Below are 21,270 nucleotides of genomic sequence, written 5' to 3'. Positions count from 1 at the left end.
ACATCAAGGGACATTTTCATGAAAAGATGGAGCTGCTAAACACGCAGAAGAACCTGGAGCAATGAAACAGACAGGCTGTACAGCAGTAGGCACAGTTAAAAGACAGGCCCTCATATGGGTGACATGGCCGCAGGTCATAGACGTCGGCCTGATTTCTGTGAACAGGTAAGTCTGAGATCATGATAAGGAGGAAGGTAACCTCCTGTACACTGGGTGAAGCTCCAGAGCAGCCGAACGACCACAGACCAACAATGACTGTGCACCTCACGAAACCACAAAAGAAAAACAATGCAGAATATTTCATCTCTAAGGAGAGCCCGCAGGGGTACACTAAAGGTAACCACCCAGGGGGTAATTATCCCTTGTATATGTTTATTTTCTACACGAAATTGAAGAAAATTGCTCTAACAAAATTGATAATAAATACTAGTTATTTATTTAGGGGATTTGTAGTATGGTATTAAGTACCAGAGCAGTTTCCCCATTCTGCTGGTTTAAGTAGAATCTCTCCTAACCCTACTAGGCTATGGCCGGGACCTCTAAGACAGGATACCGCAAAGCCCATTTAAAGGCACTGAGCACCTCCTTCCAAATATTTTTCACTTTTGAACATCTCTACCACTTCTTCATTGTGCCCCATAGACCCCGGAACTGTGCCCAGCTTGCCTCGTTTTATTGGGGTTTGTAACAGTTTAATGCGTGTTTTTAGTTAACCTCGTCTGGACAGAAGGTGTTTGGAAAATATTCCCTACAAATGTTGCCCAGGATTCTTTTCTTTTTGGTTCATTTAAATTAGCTTATTATTTTTCATTGAAGGACCACCTAGGTGGCAGCAGAACATCCTTAATGATTTTGTGAGCATCTGGGAGGAGACTAGATCTGGATCAGAGGCAAAACATTTTTCATAAGCTGATAGGGTTTGATCCCCTGGGATGTCGCCCGGGGCCTTATCTAGCCATAGTGCAAACTCTCCTCTCGGAGAATAAACTCCTTTGTACCCCAATCAAAGGCTTTTATGGTCTCTTTGAAGTACCTATCTTGTATGGTTAGACACTTATTAACCATGCTCTGGCTAAAGGGCACCTCGTGCTTGGCTGGTGCAATGTCACCATGAAAGGGAATAAGTGTCAAAGGGAAGGGAAATGATATCAGATATTTTTATGGCATCTGTCTAAGAGTCTGTTTCCGGGGTCACTGAGAAGCATTCCGTTTGTGTTAGTAAGGGTATATTAGCCATTGTGTAACTAAATAATTATCTCCTAAATCTCAACAGCTTTAGCAAATGATTGTTTGATTAGGATACAAATAAAAGTCTATTCTACCTTTCTCACATTGTTTTTCTTGGTGGCCCTTCTTGGGTCAGTTTCTGGTGCTGTGAAGTGTAGCATCAAGCTGAAGACCCAAATCCATGCCAGCCTGTACACCAGGCCTAATATTGTTTCTATGTACTTCAATGAGCGCGGATAACTAGGCCAACAACACCCCCCTACTTCTATACATCAGCCTGGCCATGAGAAGTACTGTGCTTCAGAGAGAGAGTGATTGATCTCTTGGATGTGGGGGACTGGGAAACCATCAGCGGTTACCTGCTTTGGCTATATCATGGATTTCAGCTAACTAAGCAAGCGATCAGTAAAAATGTATAAAGGCACCCAGCTGAGATACCTTCTTAATTGTGGCCATAGTATGCTGTGCCAGTATTCCCCCGGCCTAGTGCTCAGGCTTGTCAAATGTGAGTTTTAGCCAAAGTAAGCTATGCCTAATTGGTTGCCGATGAGTTCAACTTCACCTTTGCTGACTGAGCTGGCTCCGTGTTTCAAGCAAGAATGCTTCTGGTCTATAGTTTGCAACTCTATTTAAAGTTTATATGGATCAGGCTTCTCAGCTAGTAGCTACTGGTAGATCGCCTGTGTGCAGCCCAGTCTCTTAAATTAGAACGTTTCTTTGACTGAATGAATATATGTATTGTATTGTAATTGCATTTATATAGTGCTTACTATCCCTGACGAGGCGTCAAAGCGCTTTTTTGGCGAGTAGCACGCTACTCCGGAACCCATAAAGTATTAGTGTTGAATTAGTATAGTGAAATATGAAAGTAATTTGAGTGGTGGATAGGTTAGTCAGTTATTTGGATTCAGAAGGATAGTGGAGGGATAGAAGAGTGAAAAAGGTTTGCATTTATATAGCGCTTGTTACCCCTGATGGGGTGTTGAAGCACTTTTTTTGCGAGTAGCACGCTACTCCAGAACCCATAAAGGATTAGCGTTGAATGTATCCCAAAATTTAAAAAATGTGTACTTGGGATGGAAATTTGTACATTTACAGAATTCATAAACTAATATTTGGAGACAATTTGATTTCCAAAACATATTTAAAGCTGATATTTGAGTAATAAATCATAAATATTACCAATATTAGTACCTTGGTGCCGGGTGGGAAGGCAGAGCAGCAATTGCTGTAAATTATAACCCATGTAGAGGCATTTCAGATTGAAAAAGACTTATTTTATTACTGCTGCAACCCTGTCTGATGCACTGAGTTAATCACGGCTGGTAATCTTGCACGTGCTGGCCAATAATGCGCTTTTCTCTGACATGCTCATTATTACAACACTGATAATATTAGTACTTCTGGGTGATTTTCATTGAACATAATGAGCTCTTATTACAGAAAAGGTGGGAGACCTCTGATATAGATTACATTTTGCTCAATCTTCTGTGGTAAATTGAATTGGTTAGTAGGGATTCCCTTCCTGCAAACAACAGTTTGAGCTCATCCGAAGTCTTGGCCTCAGAAATGCCCCTTTCTCAAAGTATTTATTTATAAGTTTTATACAGTGCTGTATGTGTCCTTAAGACTATTTCAGAGCACTACATCTTGATGAGATGAAACCAACCTTTTTTATTAGCAAGAGCAATAGGGAGATGCCTTTCCAATGTTCACGAGCCTTCGCTGTGTGCAGATTTACTGAAAGGCAAATATGAAAAGCTTAGCTTTCTGCTGGTTTCTGACCTACTTGTAGTTCAGTGGGTCTTAAGATTTTATTTAGGGTTTCCAGAGCATAGGACTCTAGACTCCGAAGGATCCACCTCTGTTTTGAAACCATCAGTAGGATCCTCAGATGATGACTGGAGTGTTAATGAGTGCACATTCCTGGTTGGTAAGTAGTGGGGGCTCAGAATAAAGGCTGGTGAGAAGCTTTAGGAATGTTTAGGGAATTGTTAATGTAATGTATGATTTATTTGGGAGCAAATGCAATAAACTGAAACAGCAAAGGATAAACGTATGTATATCGAAATGATCCATGTGCTGTGGAACAAGTTGTATATTAGCTTACCGGAAATGTACTTGTAAATAGAATGAACTTATTTGTATATATGCCTTTTTAAACTATTTATATGGTTTTTAGCATAATGATTGATGCCCCCAATCCATTCGTATTAACTGTTGATCCACATCTATCTATGGTAGTTGTAATGTTGTGAAAAATCCCTATTTCTTCGTGTGAATTGTATTTTAATGCATCTTTTATGATACTGCTGTATCGAAATAAACATTAAGATGATGATGAGTGTAGGTAATTTGGGCCTTTCCCTAAGCAGGATTTGTGGTCTGCGCAGAAGACTTTGAGCTTTATCCTCACCTCTAGGACCATCTCACGAACAGCAAAACCTGTCAATACTTGGAGGACAAAAAGGTGGCTTCCTGCTTTGAGTTCATGCCATATTGTCTTACTGCCATCATGGTTTATTTTGTAAATACAGTTTTTCAAAAAAGCCCTTTGATGTTGGATATCTTTCTTTACCATTACTGACCCCTATCATCTAGAAGGAGAGGGTATAGCGGCCCAGCTGTGAATGTATGTGGGACAGCTGATTCCTGAACTGACTCTGGCTTGCTATAAGAAGATAGGTCTTATGAAAACATAGAATTTCTTGGTGGGTTCATTTAAGCATTTCCGTATTTTAATGCTTTTTGTGGGGAAATTTAGGACCCTCTTTATTTCTGGCAAAACAAGGTTAGCAATTGGGCAGTACAATATAATTAACTTTGATTCCACCAACTTTCAAAAGCATAGCATGAGTAATTTGAGGGATATATTGTCACCCACCAAGATTCCATCCCTACCCCTTCACCTTCCCAAAACCTACCGCTCTTGCCTGCCTAAGCCCATGAATATAAAGACGACTAGTAGTTCATTTCATTTCTACTCTCATATCGAGGTCTTCCTGGGATGAGCAAGTTTGTCGTTGTATTCCCTTTATTCTCTGACAGAAGTTCTAAAATGTGACTATAATGAGGCTTCGCTATTGTTTCTCCCATCAGCTACTCCTTAATCCTACTCTCCATATCCCATCCATATACTCAAATATATTATTTATGAATCTTTAACCCCTCCTGTGCTCATGACGAGCTCATGAGCCACGGCGCTCCGGTGCTCATGACGAGCTGAGCTTGCCATGATCGCGCCAGTTTGATGGAACGCTCGCATGCTGGGCAGATTATGTTATGTTATGTTATGTTATAAACTGTTTTGTAACGCGCTCAATTACTACCGGAGTATCCTGGCGCGGTATACCGCTGGGGAACCCGTCCTGGCTTTCCCTGTGGGATGGTCCCTACTGGGAGTCCCCAAGGTGAAGCCAGGCATCCCCGGCGTTGATGGGGCCGTTGTGGAGATTAGGCAAGCTAATGCCCAGAGTTGCCGAGTGGGACCCCTGGTTAGAGTAGGCACCGAGGCGAGAATTATCGAGTCCGCTGACCCTGGTCCACGACCCTGCCGCTTCGGGAATTGAACCCTGGTCCCGGGCCGACTCCTGCTTCCGGGTCTGCCGCCTCTAACCAGTGAGCCACACCATTCCACTTGATTCCCCTGCTGTGCTGAGCGTTCCATTACACGGGCACGGTGAGCTCAGCTCGTCATGAGCACCAGAGCGCCGTGGCTCTGTGCGCGCCCCCCAGCACAGTGGAGGGAAACAGCCCCGCTGCCAAGGGGTTAAATAACATGCTCATGAATTAACAAGGTTTGTGCCAGTGTGTGTGACAGAACAGCCTTTGCCCACATGAACAGTCTACAAGCTTCTTTTTTGTTTGAAGATACCCTGCTCAGTGTTCGGTCTTGAAACCGTTTCAGCCTCTCCATCTGCTAAGGGTACTCTGTGTCTTGTTAGACTATTGTGACTGTGTCTTAATCAAAGTGCCCAGTCTTTCTCTCTCCCCCAGATGCCCCCTGTTCCGTTTCTTGCTCCTCATCCTGCAAGTCAGAGGCGGTATTTCTGAACCTTAGTTGACATTGCTTCCCAAAAGATGGAATGCCTCATATCTGGAGGTTTCTTGCCACATTTTGGTATTATCAATGAAAGAGGTACCGAAATTGCCTGATATTTTTAAAGGTTGTCCATGAGCAGATCTGAAATACTATCTCTTGCCGTTGTGTTTGCAGCTACAGGTATATTTTCATTTACCATAAAATGCTGGGAATCTGCTAATATGTCTATGGCGCACCTGGTGACGTATCGTATCGTCAAACTTTATTTGGTTTAGCAAACCATAAAAGTCACACATAAAAATACAACAATATATGGAATACTTAAAAGAAAACTCAGTATGTTTAAAACAAAACTTCATCGAACACTACATGGCCGTCCAAATCAAGGTATTTAAAAGTCAATATCCTTTGAAAAAAAAACATTTTTAAAGTGCGCTGTGCCTCTTGGTAATGCCAAAAAATTTGTAATCCTCTAAAGGTAAAAGTAATCTGTTTAAACAGTGTTAAAACATCAAGTACAGTTCAGAATGTTAAAAACAATAATTGTCCTACTGGCCACCTTAATCTCATTGCAACAGAAATAAATGTGTATATCATCATATCACATATATATTCCGATTGAAGGAGCTAGAGAACAAACAAAGCTGGCCTGCATTTCCTAATATTCAGCATCCGCAAAAGAGGTAGAATAAAATCCCTGCGTGGTTTATCGTATAGCTGGCAGAAAAAAAGGAAATGCAGCATATTCTGGGTTGAATTACAGTCCCAAGGGCAGGGGTCCAGGTGGACATTGTGATAGGTTTTACTGGGGTAGGACACCACTAGATGAGCAATGCCGAATCTAAAATGCTAGAAGATAGAATCTTTTAGAATGGCGAACTCCAGGGGGCCCCCTCAGCATAGTACTCTGGCCGGAGAGCTCCTGATTGAGTCTGGAGAGGGCCCCTCCTAGTGCCTTGCAGGGGGGACCCCTCACATTTCATTATGCCAGTGGTGGTAACCAATGGGAAAATAGTCGGTTATAGGTTTTTTACTGAGTTCCAAACGTTCTCTACACTCCTTTTTAGGTTTCGCCTCGCCGAAAGCTGCGTAGCAGACTTTCGCGCAAGGCGAAAACTTTTGTTTACTAGTATGGACAAAAGTCCCGCCTCTCTGTTCCATTGGCTAGCTGCATAAATGGAGGCTAGCCATTGGGAGAGGCGTCCGTCTTTCAGCGAGGCAATTGGTGGGCGTTCCCGGCGATTTTTTCTCATCCTGCCCCTTGACAACGTCATTGCGGTGGTGGGCGGTTCCTATTTTTTTGGTGGGGGAAGGTTTGCTTTGGTCATTGCAGGCCGACCTCTGCCGGAAGAAGTCCAGGTGAGTGCTTTTTCTTGCCTTCTGCTTTGCCTTTCTTCCTATTTTCTTTTTTTTGGGGAAGGTTTGTTTTGGTCATTGCAGGCTGACTGCCGCCGGAAGAAGTCCAGGTGAGTGCCTTTCTTGCCGTTCCTGCCCCCCCCCCGCTGTCCGTGCCTTTCCCGCCCCCCTACCGCTGTCCGTGCCTTTCCCGCCCCCCTCCCGCTGTCCGTGCCTTTCCTGTCCCCCTCCCGCTGTCCGTGCCTTTCCTTGTCTTTTTTGTTTATGCCATCAGCGCTATCAAGTACATTCCCTAACCTATCATGTACAGGAGCTGGCAGCGCCAACATTACATGTTGCCCCGACTGGTCGCTGCCACTGTTAGCGCAAAGGTCGGTGCGGTCTGTGCAATTTCGAAATATCTGTCCCAACATTCACCTGTGTGATGCACAAGTATCCGCGCAAAATGACTCCTCTGCATTCACCGCGACCCCGAAATAGTTGTGCTAAAGTTCCCCCGTGCACGTTATCTACTCCGGAAACATTGGTTCACTATTGCATTGTGCAAGGGATGCAGTACAGAAGTGTGAAAATGCACTACTGCCAATACAGCCCATGGGATCAAGAAAGGACACGGAGGTGGCGCAGGCGCTCGACGGCCGTCCTCATCCGGCCCTTCTGAGAACAGCGTATTTTTTAGGCCAGAAATGACGCCGTGATGGGATTGTTATGCGGGCTTTCCGAGGGGGGGGGGAGTGAGTGGGGGTGCAGCGCCTTCCACCGCAGGCTCGCTCCGCTACCAGCAGCAAGAGCAGGGAGGGGTCAGCGGCGGCCACAGCGCACTGAAGTGGAAAATGGACTTCCAGGCTCCTTTGTACCGAGGTGAAGGTACAGCCCCCCCCCCTCTACAGGGGTAAGCAAACTCAATCAACTTATGGACGCTGGTCCTTCACCCCAAAACGGAGATGGGGGGAGGGGAGTGTCAAACAGCAGGACTCGACCCTCCCCCACCTCCAGCACTGTCACTCTCTCCACCTCACACCAGCTACATTTTATTTTTTATTTATTTTATTTTATGCGATTTTATATAGCGCGAACTTTACCCGAAGGTGTCAGAGCGCTTTACATAAGAACCAGGTGCAAAACATAAGGACTTGGGATTACATGCGTTACATAAAAGATACAAACAGAAAAAAATGCAAATGTACAAGGTGTAAAGTCACACATCCGGCCCCCAGCACTGGCCTCTCACACCAGCCCCCCCTGCCAGGACTCTCCGTCGGGGGAGCCCAGAGACACTGCACCCCGTGAGAATCAGCCCCCCGCACACAGACACACACACAGACAGACAGACATAGGTGGCTGTGGCCGGAGGTCTCGGGGCCTTAAGAGCAGGCCCTCCTGGGCCTGTGTGCACCGCCGCATCACCACCCGCCCTGTGTGCACCGCAGCATCACACTGTGGTGCACATAAACACACACACGCCGTTCCAGCATGCAGTTTCAGACTGGTGTTTGTGGCACAAAGCTGCTGCCTGTCTCTGCACCCCGGTGTACAGGGCTGCCCAGCCCAGGGCCTCGACAGGGGTGCATTGAGGAGGGGGGTCAGCTCCGAAGTTGGAGGGGTGTGGGGGGCGCATGCACCCAGGGCTCCAGAGACACTTCGATGCACCATCTTCGGATTAATGCGCATTATAAAGAGACGGAGGTCTGCCCTACTACAAATGAAACCCCCTCACGTGTGCTCGCGTGCTCTGGAAAGAAGAGGCCGAGGATGCTGTGCACGTGCCGCTGTGCACGCGCTGCACCGGGGAGGTCTTCAGTGCGCCTGTGTCACCGCCTGTCAGGAGCACTTTCCGTGTCTAGGCGCTGAACGCATACATGTGAGCGCACGACGCGCGTCCTCGCTGTGTGGACGCAGGGTGGCTGCGCACAGTGTCTGCTGCAGCTGCCCTGGAAACACACGTGTGCATGTGGGCAATTCAAATGTGAACATGTGTGGAGAGCATTAATACAAGTGAACGTTAGGCCAGCAGTACATGTTTAATCACACGCGAGGGATTCTGTACAACAGCAGAGAGAGGTGTGCGTGCGTGGCGATATGCGTGAGTGTGTGTGGTGCCCTCGTGTGTAGGGTGTGCGAGTGTGTATGGTTTAGTACTTACCAATACTTTTTATAGAAAGGTGGTTCACTTGGACGTTAACATGCTTGTCTCATCTTCGGGGCGCTAGATTCGCAGTACCATCTAGCTAAATGCAACATAATTTCTTTATCGCCTTTTTATTTCCTCTCCTCTGTCCACCACCTCCCTTCTCTCGATTCATTTATTTTATTTGTCTTTCTTCGTTTTTGAAAATGCATTAGCGTTCCTTTATCATCTGTTTATTTCATCTTCTCCATCTCCTCCATTCTCTTCATTCATTCAATTTTTGCCTCTTCGGTTTTATTTCTTCTTCTTTTATGTTTTCTTCTTGTTATCTTTCTCCTCTATTTTTTCATTCTCCTCTTTCCTGTCCTTGATCATTTTATTCATTCCATTGTTATTTTTTTCTGATTTCCGTCTTTCTTGTTTCTTCCTGCCCTTCACTCCCTCCATCTTCTCTTCCCCTTTTCATTCTTCCCTTCCACTTAATATGTATTTCCCTGTTCGCTATATCCACGTCTTTTTCTTTCTTTCCATATTGGCGTCTTTCTTCTTTTTGTAGTTCTTTAATAATTTCTTATATTTTATTTTCACTTATCATTTTCCTTTGTCTATATGTTTATGCCGACAGCTGTTAGGTTTCGGTCTACTTTTTCTTTAATGTGTTTCATTTTCTATATTTTCTATGTCTTCTCTTTGTTACCTTTATTATTTTTCAACTTCATTCTTAGGATTCGGTCTTTATTCTATTTTTCCACTGTCCCTCTGATCCGTTGATTCGGTCTCTTGAGTTGACTTATTCTTTTTAAAGATTTTTTTTGTCTTTCTTCCTTCGTTCTCTTCCTATTTTTTACTTCTCGTATCGTCGTTTGCTATGTTTTCTTCTACTCTCCGCCTCTATTCTCTCTCTGTTTCCACTTTGCCTCTCTCTCTCTCTCTTCTTTCCCCAATTCCGGTCGCCTGCTCCTCTGCTCCGAGTTTCCGTTTTTAGGTTTCGCCTCGCCGAAAGCTGCGCAGCAGACTTTCGCGCAAGGCGAAAACTTTTGTTTACTAGTATGGACAAAAGTCCCGCCTCTCTGTTCCATTGGCTGGCTCCATAAATGGAGGCTAGCAATTGGAAGTGAGAGGCGTCCGTCTTTAGGCGAGGCGATTGGTGGGCGTTCCCGGCGATTTTTTTCTCATCCTGCCCCTTTGACAACGTCATTGCGGTGGTGGGCGGTTCCTATTTTTTTGGGGGGGAAGGTTTGTTTTGGTCATTGCAGGCCGACCGCTGCCGGAAGAAGTCCAGGTGAGTGCTTTTTCTTGCCTTCTGCTTTGCCTTTCTTGCCGTTCCCGCCCCCCCTCCCGCTGTCCGTGCCTTTCCCGTCCCCCCTCCCGCTGTCCGTGCCTTTCCCGTCCCCCCTCCCGCTGCCCGTGCCTTTCCCGCCCCCCTCCCGCTGTCCGTGCCTTTCCTCCCCTCCGTCCCGCTCACCGTGCCTTTCCCGTACCCCCTCCCGGGGACTCTAGGAACGCTATACTGGCTACTGTCCCATTTACATAATCGGCCTCGCTCAGAGCTGCCTTACAATTAGCAGCCAGACCATGTGTCAAAAATACAACTCTATTGTTCTAGACCTTCACAGATGCACTATACAAATGCTGCAATAAATAAAAGAATATGCAATCTGACGTTCAGAGGTAGATGAATGTGGGAGGTCATCACATCCAACACTATCAGAGACTGTGATGTTTGGCTCAGATGGAGGTTTTTCTGTAATGAGGACATCCTCTCCAGACTAAGCAATATTCTAGTTTCTTTGCGTCTATAATAGCTCCTAAAAGTATTTTTATGTCTTTCTATTCAGTGAGAAACCCGGATGATGCAATGAAGAAAAATGTATAACTTTTAGTCCTATTTCTTCTTCCTGGTTGTTTTCTTTACGTTCATAGATACTGAAAAATCGTTGTTTACATGTGGGATGCTTCCTATTTCATCTTCACATCCTAAGCTTAAAGGAGGTTGGTCCTTGCCTCTGTTGCCTGCTTGTGACCCGGTTTTGTGTGTGCCTCTGTTGCCTGCTTGTGACCCAGTTTTGTGTGTGTGTGTGGGTGCAAATGCAATAGGTGTCGCATTTGCGAGAGATTAGGCTATTGGCTTTGTAAATGACAATGCCATTTATTTATGTTGTCAAAGCCAACACATAAATAAAAATGTTGTCATTTACAATGCCAATAGCTCTAACTTTTCCAAAGGCGAAACCGTTGCATTGTAAATGCTTGTTAATTGGGGCTTTGTAACGGAAGTAATGAGTTGGGGATTGATGAAACAATCCTGCCTCCCAATGAGGGCCAACTGAACGTAGCTGAGCCACAGTATTTTGTGTGCATGATTGCAATTTAAGTAATCTTGTATTATAGCTCGATTAAGGACTGGTTCTTCATTTGTCCAAATAGAGCGCCATAACATGATTGGGGCAATTTGAATTTGATCTGTTAGAGGGATTAACCCCAATTCATTATGACAAGAGATAATCGGAAGCCCGTGGGGGGAGGGGCAGACATTAACCTTCTAAGAAAGACATTTTTAGTAGTTTGTACATTTGACGTGTTACAATATCCCCAAAGCCGGGCCCCACACAAGATGACAGCACAAAAACAAGCATTATAAATATTAATAAAAGCCTTGATGGGTTTGGAACCCACTTTCCTTGAAAACCTAAATAAAGCTTCTAGAGTTCTATCAAAGCTCCTCGTCTTAACTTCTATTAGAGGGGACCACGAGCCTTTTTGATCGAAGGAGATGCCTAGGTAAGAGAAATTAGAAACCTGGAGTAGGTTGTCATTATTTATTTAACAGGATCTTTTTTACAGTGTGCTTTCCCCACCACCATAACATGTGACTTTGTTGTATTAGTCTTTAAGCCCAGGTCGCTCATAAACTCATTAAATCTATTTACAAGGATTTGCAACACTACACCTGTTCTTGAAATAAATACTCAAAGTCATCTGCATATAATAGTGCAGGAGGTTTCTCTGACCCACCCTTGGCATGTCAATCACCCCATCGTTCAAGAAGCCCTCCAGATCGTTTATATACAGACAGAACAAGAAGGGGGCTAACACACACCCTTGTCGAACACCACTGTTCATTTTGATCGAAGATGTCAATTCACTGTCTGCCCCGTACCTTACTCTACCTGTCACGTATTGGTGCATCTGTACTAAGAAGTGACCCAGGGGAGCTTATCTACCCATTCTTATCATCTTCTCCCAGAGTTTCCCTCTCAACACCCAATCGAAGGCCGATGTCAGATCCATGAAACCCATGTATAAATTGCTGTTTTTTGCCAGAATGCATTTACTTATTACCAAGTGGAGATTAAGGCACTCCTCAACAGTGCCCTGTCCTCTTCTAAAACCATACTGAATATCTGAAAATTTTGCTTTTTCGGCTATCCATGTTTCTAGACGTTCAAGTAGAACACTGCCCATTACTTTACATGAAATTGGGCGATAACATTTAGGGTTCGACCTTTCTCCCTTTTTAAAAAAGGAACAATTATTACACTCTACCACGACTCCAACAGGCCTATGATTGCAACACAGCTTAGGATGTTGACTAAAATAGGGAGCCATAAATAGGGATTTGTTAGAAAAAGATCGGTCGGAATGCCGTAAGGACCTGCTGCCTTACTTTTCTTAGTTTGGCTGAGTGCCTTAGCAACTGCCTGACTTGTGAGTGTGACTAGCTTTTGCACAACCCCATTTTCATGATTATCACAGTCTTTTATGCCCATACAATCCCCACCACTCCTTCAGAAAAGTGTTCAACCCATTCATTTGGGGGCAGTGTAACACTGGTGGTACTAGTGTGGCTGTCCTGAAAGAACGGGCGCTAATAGTCTTCCAGAAGAGACTGGAATCTTTAGGAATAGTGGCTTCACACAGTCTCTCCCACGCCTCCTTCCTGATGGTCTTTTTATAATAGTTCATGCACACTCTTACTGCTTCTATTTTTCTGGAGCTCTGTTTTAAGGCCTTAACAAAACTGCTGTGGCTCCTTGAACAATCACTATTAAACCACTTGAAAGATTTGCAAGAATTATATTTTTGTATCAATTTTTAGGATTTCATTTCTTGTTATAGTGATGTCAACAAATGATTCTAACATGTTTTTTTGGATTTAAATCACTTTCGAGACATGTAAGAAGTTGTGACCTATTTTGTGCACTCATTTTTCAAGACCCATCTCAGCGTTCATGCAAGCCCATTTACACATAAGGCCCTTATTTTTGTTATGACTTAGGGAAGGCGCTACTGAGGTCACTTGCTTAATTTGAGTTTCAAACTGGATGACTAGCGGAAAAATGGTCACTAAAAAGTATTTTTTGGAATTGAAAAACATACAATCTTTGGCTTAAAGTATTCAAAGTGCAATAAAATCAATAATCCTACCCCAGCCACTGCTGATATATGTATTCTCCTCTTGCTCTGCCCTAGTAATCAAGTCTATTGTTAAAAAAAGGGAACATTTGGATAATATACAATTAAAGACGTTACCACAGGGGGTGTTCAAAGTGACATTGATCCTCAGAGCATTCTCCCATGTAAGTGCAAGCAGCCACCTTTGACAAAGAGCATAATCCACAATTAAAATCCCCACATCATATTATTATATGATCAGTAAACAGCTCCATAAGATCCGTATTTAGGGATATTTCAAGCATAGCTGCTATTTCAGTATTAACCCAAATAAAATTATTGTGATAAAAATTTACAATTATAAGTGTAACATTTGATTCATACATGATATTAATCAATTGAAAGTGAGGTGAGTCCAAGTAAAATGAGCAGATTTTGTTATCCATAGTGGCTGAAATGAAAAGGATTACCAGTGTCTGAGATTAATTTGAGTATTTCATCCATCGCTTTTTTGTCAACTCCTGAAAGAAAGTGGGCCCATTTCACCAGGGCCAATGCTGCTACCACTGCGGTGGCAGGCGGAGTATGTCTCTGGACATTTGTCAGGCTGCAACATGGGCATCCAGGCACTCGTTCACAAAACACTACTGCGTTAACAGCCAGGTCCAATGGGAAGGGCATTTTGGCTGTTTGGTTTGGACAGTGGATGGCTGAAGCCTTACTATTTGTTCAGGAAGAAATTGAATATGCTGCGCAATATCCAGGAAGCAGTACATGGATCTAGCAGGCTGCACAACGACCAAGGAGACGCATATGGAGCCATGGGACAGCGCATGAGTAAAGGAGGAGGCACATGCAGCCAGGGGATGGAATATGGGGCAGGCTGTGTAGGTCATGGGGCAAGGACATCCTGGAGACTGGGGGCAGCACATGGACCTGGGGGCATCAGGGAATGTAGGCATCGCAAGAAGCCAAGCATCTGAAGCCAGAGGGGCATCACATGGAGCCGTGATAGGAAACAGTCAGGTGGGCAGCACTGACTAATTTGTACTGGAGTTTGCCAGTGCTCGGCACCAGCACTTATTTTTCATCACCGCCTCTTAATTCTGATAGGCCACCCCTTGGTGGCGCTGTATGTATATTTTTGAGAAAAGTACATCAGCACCAGATAGGGCTAGGAGGTGGCACATGGAGCCGGGGGCAGGGGCTAAGAAGCAGGGGAAGCAGCAGAAAGAACTAGCATTGGCATAGCCAATAGGTCTCGTCTTTGGGACCTTATAAGTGTTTAGCCATGCAACAGTTGATGTTGCACCAAGGATATTGTGCTGCATAACTAAATACTTATAAGGTCCCAAAATCGAGACCTATTGGCTATGCCAATGCTTGTTTTCTGAAGTCAAAGAATGTTGACGCCACAAAGAAGGAGTCGGCTTTGCCGTGAAAGACTCAACTACTATTGTCATAAACATAAAGTACTGACTAAACCTTACGCTCCACCATGGGCGTCCGCAGGGGAGGGCAAGGTGGTGCGCTTGCCCCTCCCCCCCCCCTGGATCGCCGGTCCCATTCCTTAATGTTCAAGATTACAGCAGGCTGTTCCCCTGCGAGAAGCCCCAGGAGTTTAAACGTTCTCTTACTTGGGGCCTCTCGCACTTCTTTTTGAACTCTAGAGGCTGCAGCAGCCCCTCCCAGACCTCGAGCAGACTGTGGACAGGCCCATTGTCATTCTCTCTGCTGCTGATCATCACATAAAGAATGACAATGGGCCGTCTGCATTAAACGTGCCTTGAAGACGAGTGAGGAAGTTAAAATGTTGCCCCCCCCCCCGGAAGGCGAGTGATGAAGTTAAAATTCTGCCCCCCCCCCCCCTGGAAACATTTCTGCGAACGCCCATGCGCTCCACCCAAGGCACCTATTTCAAAACGGTAAGTGCTTTTTCTACTTCAAACGTTTTTCCTAACAAAGTGCAGGAGTTTACACTTATGTGTTAGTGTGTAGTCAGTTTGAAATGTACACCTAGGGTATTACTTTAAGCAGGCAAAATACTGTATGCATTACTTTATGTAAGGGGTGGAGGCTGCTGCGGCCCCCTAGGGCTGCCAAGGGGCTGATGCTGGGAGGAGCAGGCACGCGCCAGCACCTCTAGAGCGGGAGCACGTGCTGGCAGCCATTGGCGCCTTATCTCTGTTGCCGGTTCTTCTGCATCCTGAGCCGTGGTTATGGATACAACCTCCTGCCATAAGTCGCTGCTGCTGGCCGCCAGCCACTACAAGGCCCTCAAGTCGGAGCAAAATGCGCTACAGCTCCAGCAGCAGCTTGAGGTCATCGCCGGTCTAAAGCTGACTCGGCACTTCGCTTCCGGCCAGGTGCTACCCAGCGAATGCCTCACCTGCCTGATGGAGATGATCGAGGACTCACACTGCGGTCCGCCCATGGCCCTGCACACCCTGGGGTTCCTCTTGACTCTGGCAGCAGATAGAGAGGCCTGCGGAGCGCTGCGATCTGCACACGGCCTGGGCGGCACGCTGGCAGCCACAGTGCACCGCTACAGCGGAGGAGGGAGCCCGGTGGGAGAGCCTCTTCTGCTGCCATGTGTTCAACTGCTGCAGCGCCTGACCTACGGAGAAGGAGGCCAGTGCGGGGCTGGCGCCCACATCGATGAGCTGCTGGGTTTCCTGGTGGCATGCGTGCAGGCCCCCGAGGATGAGCTGACCATGCCCTGTCTTGGTTTGCTGGCCAACCTGTGCCGCGGCAACCCGATAAGAGTATGAAATAAACAGGAGGGAAAAAGAATGGAAACAATGGCAGGGGTTGAAATAGAAAGATACAAGAGGGAAAACAACATCAAAATGGAAGAAAGATAAAAGGTTGAAGGAGAGGAAATAACCCAGGAGTGTGTCTGAAAAATGTGTCTGTGTACACAAGAAAGGGAAAGAGGAAGTGAAATGTAGTGTAAGGCGCTAAGGAAGTGGAGAACGGCAGAAGTGTCAAGTGACACAGCATGCAGAGCGAACCTTGCGGGAGCGAGCAGTGGTGCGCAGAGGCCATTTGTTTGTAATTAAAGTGGCTGCGCTGCTGCTCGCTCCCGCAAGGGGATGCCGCCACAAGCACGAGTGCGAGTGCTTGAAAAGTCAAGACTGATTGCTAAAGACCCTCTTCTAGAGCGCTGCCTAGGCGAGACCTAAAAAGGGGGCGTCACATGGAGCCAGTGGTGCAGCACATGCAGCCAGAGGGTTGGCATGAAGAGCAGAACACAAAGCCCTATAGCAGCTCACAAAGTTAGGGGACCTGTCCAAGCAACTGGGCAGTGCAGAACAAGGGGCCATGAGCCAATCCCCTCCACACAGAGCCAGGGGGGCAGCACACAGAGCCAGGGGGGCCAGCATACTGAGTCAGGGGGGCAGCACAGAGCCGGGGGGGCAGCACACAGAGCCGGGGAGGGGGGGTGCACACAGACCATGGGGCAGCACACAGATCCAAGGGGGCAGCACCAATGGGACAGCACAGAGCCAGTGGGGCAGCACACAGAACCAAGGGGGGCAGCACACAGACCCGGGGGGGGGGGGGCAGCACACAGAGCCAGGGGGCAGCACACAGAGCCAGTGGGGCAGCACACAGAACCAAGGGGGGCAGCACACAGACCCGGGGAGGGGCAGCACACAGAGCCAGGGGGCAGCACACAGAGCCAGTGGGGCAGCACACAGAACCAAGGGGGGCAGCACACAGAACCAAGGGGGGCAGCACACAGACCCGGGGGGGAGGGGCAGCACACAGAGCCAGGGGGCAGCACACAGAGCAAGTGGGGCAGCACACAGAGCCAGGGGGGCCAGCATACTGAGTCAGGGGGGCAGCACAGAGCCGGGGGGGGTGCACACAGACCCAGGGGCAGCACACAGATCCAAGGGGGCAGCACCAATGGGACAGCACAGAGCCAGTGGGGCAGCACACAGAACCAAGGGGGGCAGCACACAGACCCGGGGGGGGGGGCAGCACACAGAGCCAGGGGGCAGCACACAGAGCCAGTGGGGCAGCACACAGAACCAAGGGGGGCAGCACACAGACCCGGGGAGGGGCAGCACACAGAGCCAGGGGGCAGCACACAGAGCCAGTGGGGCAGCACACAGAACCAAGGGGGGCAGCACACAGAACCAAGGGGGGCAGCACACAGACCCGGGGGGGGAGGGGCAGCACACAGAACCAAGGGGGGCAGCACACAGACCCGGGGGGGAGGGGCAGCACACAGAGCCAGGGGGCAGCACACAGAGCAAGTGGGGCAGCACACAGAACCAAGGGGGGCAGCACACAGACCCGGGGGGGAGGGGCAGCACACAGAGCCAGGGGGCAGCACACAGAGCAAGTGGGGCAGCACACAGAACCAAGGGGGGGCAGCACACAGTGCCAGGGGGCAGCACACAGAGCCAAGGGGGCAGCACCGGAGGGGCAGCACCCAGACCCGGGGGGGTGAGAGGGGAGCACACAGACCGGGAGGGGGAGCAAACAGACCGGGGAGGGGGAGCAAACAGACCGGGGAGGGGGAGCAAACAGACCGGGGAGGGGCAGCACACAGACCCGTGGAGAGGGGGGGGCAGCACACAGAGAGGCAGGGAGCAGCATACTGAGCACAGTGGAGCTACACGGGGTAGGCCAGGGGTGAAGCACGCAGAGCTACAGAGCATTACCTCCTCGTCCTGTCTCCCCGTCCCATTCCTGGTACGTGAGCAGCTGGTCTGCTCCACAGAAACCCCTACCTAGCTGAGCTGTTTGCACTTCCCCCTATGATGATGTCACTATTACGTGACTATATAGGGGGAAGTGCCACAAACAACATCCTGTTCTTTTTTTTCTGCGATCCTGTGGACCGCGTTCCTGGCTGTGCTGTTGGGTCTTCGCTGACGAGGTGAGTTCCCTGCTGTTTTTTAATGTATTCGGCGGCGTGCTTTAGCGGCCGTCTTTTCTTTCTTGTTTTGCTTCCCCCAGGCTGTTTTTTTCTACGCGGCTCGCGTTGCGAGCCGTCTCTGTCCTGGGGGCTTCGTTTGTACACGCGGCTCGCGTTAGCGGCCGTCTGTGTTCTGGGGCACTGTTTGTTCACGCGGCTCGCGTTAGCGGCCGTTTTCTGTGCTTTTCCTCACCTGGGCTCTGGTTGGCCTGCTCCAGCGGCCGTCCCTGGTTTTCCTTCGGTCCTTTTTCGCCCTGCTTTAGCGGGCTGGGGCTTTACTGGTGCTGGTATTGTGGCGCTCCTGTTTTTTGTCTTTTTGGGGGCGTGTGGCCTGCTGATTGGGCTGTTTTATGCCGGCCCTTTGCCTTACCTGCCACAGGTGTTCGGGTCCTCGTCCTCTATTTAAGGGGTCCTTCTTGGATGTTTTTTTGTCCTTGTTTTTGCCTGTTGGTGTGGTTGTTGGACTTGTGCTTTCATGGATGCTGAGGCTTCTTCTTCTGCGTCCCCTCTGGATGCCCTGCGCCTCCTTGTTGGTGAGGCCGTGGCTGCTGCTTTCCTGGCCAGGGATGCGGCTGATCCTCCTCCCAAGAGACCTCGTGTTTCTGTGGATCCCCAGGCTGCCCCGGAGGATGACTTGGGTCCTGAGGAGGATGAGGGTGTGCGTGGACGTTTTGTTCAGGGTGCTGAGCTCTCTGAACTATTCGCACATGTTCGGTCCAACTTGGGGTGCTCTCCTCCTGCCGCTGATGTCTTGGAGGATGACTTCTTCACGCAAAATATCCAGCCTGCTCCGGATTCTTTGCCTTTGCACAGTGCTATTCGCAAGGTGTTGTCCCACGAATGGCAGGAGGTGGATAAGTCTGCTTTTCCTCGTTTCCTGTCTCGGCGTTACCCTCTGGAGGGTTTTTCTGCTGAGTTTCCTCAGGCTGTGAAGGTGGACAATCTGATGGCTGGCCTCTCTTCTCAGGGTTTGGTCGTTTCTGAGGACGCCCTGCCTACGGATGCTGTGGATAAGCGTATTGAGGGTGCTGTGAAGCGTTCTTATGCTGCTTCCAATTTTTCCGTCCGTGCGACTGCCTGTTCCAACTATATGGTTCAGTCGCTCCTTAAGGATTTCCAGTCCCTGTCGGTTTTGCTGCAGGACGGCGAGGATGCCACTCCTCTTTTGTCTTTGATGGAACAGCAGGTTCGGTACCTGTCGGATATTTCTTTTGACAATTTGGGGGCGGCGGCGGCTGCTTCTGGTGCTTCCATCGCTGCTCGTCGTCATATTTGGATGCGTTCCTGGAAGGCGGACTCTTCGCAGAAGTCGGTACTCCTTAAATTACCTTTTGAGGGTTCCAAGGTTTTCGGTCCTCGGTTGGAGGATTTGGTCAAGCAATCTGCGGAGAATCGCAAGCTGGTGGCTCCTGTCCGCCCCCCCTCCCGGCGTCGTAGGTTTGGTTACCGTCGCGCCTTTGGGCCTCCTGCTCGTGGCGCTTCTCAGCCCTTTCGTGGCAGGGGTCGTGGCCGGGGGGCCCCTGGAAGTGCCAAGCCCCGGGCCGCTGCTGGTGTTGCCGCCGCCGCTACCTCCTCTTCCCAATGACTCTCTGCCTTTGCCAGTTGGTGGTCGCCTTCAGTCCTTCCGCGACCAGTGGTTGTCGGTTCCGGATGCCTGGGCGGTGCGGACTGTTTCGGAGGGTTGCCGGATCGAGTTTTCCTCTCCTCCTCCTCCGGGTTTTGTTCGGACCCCTCTGCCCCGTCTTCCTCTGAGGCGAGAGGCTCTGTTGGCCGGCGTACGGCTCCTGTTGGAGAAGCGGGCTATTGTGGAGGTGCCTCCTCTGGAGCGGGGCATGGGGTGCTACTCCATTCTTTTTCTCGTTTCCAAGAAAGACACTTCGGATCTTCGGCCTGTCTTGGATCTGAAGCGGGTCAATCGCTTCGTGCTCCATCGTCCTTTCAAGATGGTGACTCTCCAGTCCATCCTGCCTCTGGTCCTTCCGGGTGGCTTCCTGGCGTCCCTGGACCTGATGGATGCTTATCTTCATGTTCCTGTCCATCCAGACGACCAGTGTTTCCTCCGGTTTGCTGTGGGGAGCCGGCACTTTCAATTCCGGGTGCTCCCGTTCGGCCTTTCTTCTGCGTCCAGGGTATTCACCAAGCTGTTGGCCCCTCTGGTGGGTATTCTTCATTCCATGGGGCTGCTGGTTTTTCCTTACTTGGATGACTGGTTGATTGTCTCTCCTTCTTTTTCGCAGGCTCTGTTGGATGTGGACCGGGTGTGTCTTCTGCTGGGGTCCTTTGGGTTCCTTATCAACCACAGGAAGTCCTCCCTGGTGCCCTCCCAGTCCCTGAAATTCCTGGGGGCTCTCTTCAGAATGGACTTGGACATGGTTTTTCTCTCGCAGGAGCGCCAGTTGACTTTGTTTCGTCACCTTTCCTGGCTTCTGTCCCAGTCCCGGGTGTCTGCCCGTCTCTGGTTGCGGAGTCAGGGGGAGATGGCGTCCACTCTGCATCTCCTTCCTTGGTCCAGGCTGCATCTCTACCCCCTGTTGCATCATGTCCTGTCTCACTGGGATCCTGCCTCTTTGGACTACGAGACTCTCATCCCTGTCACTCCGGGGATTCCTCTGTCTCTGTCCCGGGGGTTCGATCTCCTTCCTCCCCTGTCTGTGGTGGTTTTGTCCACGGATGCCAGTGCTCTGGGGTGGGGTGCCGTTCTGGGTGCCTCCAAGGCTCAGGGTCGGTGGTCCGGCTTCGAGTCTCTCCAGTCGTCGAACTGGAAGGAGCTGCGGGCTGTCTGGTTGGCTCTTCTTTGGTTGGCTCCTCTCCTTCGGGGTCGGGCGGTCACTGTGCAGACTGACAATCAGGTGGTTCGTGCTTATGTGAATCACCAGGGGGGCATGTGTCGTGCCCTGTTTCTCCTTTCCCGGAAGATCGGCCTGTGGGCCGAATCGAATCTCTTGTCTCTGACGGCGGTCTATCTTCCGGGGACGGAGAATGGGCCAGCGGACTCTTTGAGCCGGGTGTTCCCGTCCTCGGTATCCCTCTGTCTGTCTCCAGGTCTTTTCGATCTGATTGTCCTCCGGTTCGGCCTTCCTTGGCCGGATCTTTTTGCCTCGGAGGTGTCGGCCCTTCTTCCTCGGTTTTGCAGCATCGTTCCCTCTCCCCTGGCGTGGGCCTCCGATGCTTTCTCGATTCCTTGGT

At 48.9% G+C, this 21,270-nt stretch overlaps 1 protein-coding gene across 4 annotated transcripts in view; it reads right to left on the bottom strand.

Annotated features, from left to right (window-relative positions):
* Window positions 1-21,270, bottom strand: part of BTBD19 (BTB domain containing 19) — a 1,311,048-nt gene that overhangs the window by 768,938 nt on the left and 520,840 nt on the right. The window lies entirely within an intron of this gene.

The sequence above is a fragment of the Lissotriton helveticus genome, chromosome 1_2 (assembly GCF_964261635.1).
Source record: "Lissotriton helveticus chromosome 1_2, aLisHel1.1, whole genome shotgun sequence".
NCBI classification, from domain to species: Eukaryota; Metazoa; Chordata; class Amphibia; order Caudata; family Salamandridae; genus Lissotriton; species Lissotriton helveticus.
Note: the sequence above shows the minus strand (reverse complement) of the source record. Positions and strands in the feature narration are given on the sequence as shown.